Source organism: Camelina sativa, chromosome 1 (genome assembly GCF_000633955.1).
Source record: "Camelina sativa cultivar DH55 chromosome 1, Cs, whole genome shotgun sequence".
NCBI classification, from domain to species: Eukaryota; Viridiplantae; Streptophyta; class Magnoliopsida; order Brassicales; family Brassicaceae; genus Camelina; species Camelina sativa.
Window position 1 is genome coordinate 18385795 of NC_025685.1, and position 3864 is coordinate 18389658.

Genomic DNA, 3864 nt, shown 5'->3' on the forward strand with positions numbered 1-3864 from the left:
ACAGCACTTAGGTGAGTCTGGTCCATGTGATACCAAAGAAAGGAGGGGTGACGGTAGTTGCAAATGAAAAGAATGAGTTGATCCCCACCAGAACAGTCACAGGACACCGAATGTGCATCGACTACCGTAAGTTCAATGCAGCCACCAGGAAGGATCACTTTCCCATTCCATTCGACCAAATGCTTGAACACTTAGCGAATCACCCTTATTACTGCTTTCTGGATGGCTACTCTGGCTTCTTTCAAATTCCGATCCACCCGGATTATCAGGAGAAGACAACATTCACGTGCCCTTACGACACATTCGCTTATCGACGGATGCCTTTTGGGTTATGCAATGCCCCATCTACCTTCAAGTGTTGCATGAGGTCCATCTTTTCTGACTTAATTGAGGATATCATGGAGGTATTTATGGATGATTTCTTAGTCTATGGTTGATCTTTATCTTTGTGTTTGTCTAATCTGTGCAAGGTTCTTCAACGTTGTGTGGACAAACACCTTGTTCTGAATTGGAAAAATGTCATTTTATGGTCACCGATGGGATTTTTCTGAGAAAGGGATAGAGGTTGACAAGCCCAAGATTGAGGTGATGTCCAGTCCACAGCCGCCTAAAACAGTGAAAGATATACGTAGCTTCCTCGGCCATGCTGGATTCTATTGACGGTTTATAAAGGATTTTTCCAAAATTTCCAAGCCACTCACCCAGCTATTGTGTAAAGATATCTCGTTTGAGTTTAATGCGGAGTTTCTAGAGGCCTTCCTCACAATTTAGCAAGCACTGATATCAGCTCCAGTAGTCCAACCACCCGATCGGAATCTGCCCTTTGAAGTTATGTGCGACGAAAGTGATTTTGCTGTTGGATCAGTTTTGGGACAGCGCAAGGATAATAAGCTACATGTTGTTTACTATGCCAGCAGGACACTCGATGGAGAACAGACCAAGTATACCACGACATAAAAAGATATATTCACCAGTCTTTGCGTTTGATAAATTCAGATCCTCCCTGGTCGGCTCTAAAGTGATTGTCCACACTGATCACGCTGCACTGCGCTATTTACTGACAAAAAAGGATGATAAACCGAGGTTATTACGGTGGATTCTTCTCTTGCAAGAATTCAACCTTGAAATAAAGGACAAGAAAAGAGTGGAAAATGGAGTGGCAGACCACCTTTCTAGACTAAGGGTTGATGAAGATATCCCCATCGATGACCGGCTTCCTGAGGAGAATGTGTATGTAGTCCCAACATTTGAGGAATGCTACAAAGATAAATCCGATGCTAAGGTTCTTCAACAAATTGGTGATGACTCCCCATGGTATGCTGACATCGCAAACTATTTGTATACTGCATAGGAACCTCTGAACTTTACTGGATATGCAAAGAAAAATTTTTTGCGGGATGTGCAACGCTACTTCTGGGATGAACCTTTCCTTTAGAAGCATTGTGCCGATGGCCTTTACAGAAGATATGTTCCAGAATCGGAAGTTCCTGGAATTCTTTTTCACTGTCATGCATCCAGCTACGCAGGCCATTTCACCATGTACAAAACTGAAACCAAAGTACTTCAAGTCGGCCTCTGGTGGCCTACTCTGTTCCGTGATGCACATGATGTTTTCTCTCGATGTGATGCTTGCCAGCGACGTGGGAATATAAGTAAGAGGAACGAGATGCCACATAATTTCATCTTGGAAATCAAGGTGTTTGACTGTTGGGGAATCGACTTCATGGGACCATTTCCTCCTTCTTATGGCAACCTCTACATACTTGTGGCAGTAGACTACGTCTCGAAATGGGTCGAAGCATTGGCAAGCCCCATCAATGATTCAAAGGTGGTTCTTAAGATGTTCAAGCATATAATTTTCCCAAGGTTTGGTGTTCCGCGGGTGGTAAAAAGTGATTGTGGAACTCACTTTATCCACAAACTCTTCAAGAATCTTCTGAAAAAGCATGGAGTAACACACAAGGTCGCCACACCATATCATCCTCAAACTAGTGGGTAGGTTGAGATCTCCAACCGTGAAATTAAAAGCATCTTGAAGAAGACAGTAAACTCAACAAGGAAGGATTGGCTTGCTTAACTCGATAATGCGTTATGGGCCTACCAAACTGCTTATAAGACACCTATTGGAACCACACCATTCAAGTTGGTCTACGGGAAGTCATGCCATCTACTTGTCGAATTTGAGTACAATTCACTTTGGGCGAAGAAGCAGATGAACTTCAATGTTAAGATAGAGGCCGAACGACGCCTGATCCAGCTGAATGAACTTGATGAGATCCGCATGAACGCATATGAGAGCACCAAAATCTACAAGGAACGCACTAAAGCAATGCATGACAAGAAAATTGTTCCTAAGAATTTTTCTGCTAATGACTTGGTTCTACTCTTCGACTCACGATTGAAAATTTTTCCTGGCAAGCTACGTTCTCGCTGGTCTGGACCCTTCCTCATAAAGGAAGTTCTGCCCTATGGTGCTGTTGATAACTCTCTAATTTACATGTTTTAAGCTTCCTTTTTTGTCCATATTCTGCATTATATTTACCCTAACCTTAGCATTTTTAGGCCATTTAGGGTGTTGCATTCTTGTATTTGCACATTTTGGATGAAAACAGATGCTTTCGAGCCTAAAATAGGGAGAAACAAGGTCAAATCCGAGCTTGTACCCGAAGGAGCTATGGAGCAGGAAAAACAGTCCGAACCTCAACCCGATCGAAGAGGATCCAAGGGAAGGAAGAACAGACCCTCGGGCAGGACTGGGCAGCTAGAGTTAAAGGTTTCCATATATAAACCCCCTCTTCTTCTTCTCGCTCTAGCACGCCGCAGACACTCAACACAGAGAGCGAGAACTTCTGAGAGAGATCTTGAGCGACTCAAACTATTTTTACACTTTGTTCGGATTTATTTTACATTTCTTTGATATCCCTTTAGATTTCTACTTTGCACTCTTACTTCTATCTTATTTTTCAATACAATGCATTTTCGCTTATCTTTGTTTTTATGTTTTCTGCAATGAGATCGGAGTAGTGAAACAAAGTTTCTAGGGATGTGATAGATAATTATGTGTTCTGGATCGGTTAGAATGTCTTAGCTATGTTGTTTATTTTATATAAGTTCCTTTCTAGATTGGTTTTCTTAATGCTATCAATCGACCGAGAAGTTGAGATTAGATCTAGGGTGTTTTGCCATCGAGAGATGCAGTTGAAATGCTTGAATCAATCAATGCTAGAGATTTACTCACTTAGCCTAAGAGATTAGATGTGTAAGGAGTTTATTGACAGTAATGAATCGATTTGTATTGCCTTCTTGGTCATGTTTCTCCAACGAGAGTTGGGTAGGGGAGTGATTAAGGTTGATTGTTTCTATCACGAGAGTGTTTTAACAAGATTTTAGAGATACATTGTCTAGGGAATATTTGCTTGAGGCATGTAGGACATCCATACTGGTCAGGAACATTTAGGAGTCGATTACCCCATCCTTAGGAGCTTTCGCATTTTGATTGTTTACATTTTTATATATAACTCGACCCAATACCCGAACTGGTACTCGATCACCAGCTTCATGTACACCTTCAAGTTGTTCTTACTCTACTTCCTTACCCGATTCAGTACTCGAATGCTTGCATCGAGTGCTTATGTCGTGTGGTTCTTGTTTATTTATTTTCTTTTAATTATTTTAGGATTGTTAGATCAAACCCCAACTATTGCTTGGCTTGACTTGTTTGTTCTGATCATATCTTATCTGCTAGCATAACAACCATTTGGATTGATAACCCTTTGTACTACAACTGCATAGGGAATTGATACCCTCGGTGAAAATCCTGTTATCAATTTGGCGTCGTTGCCATTTGGTTGAATTTAATTTGCT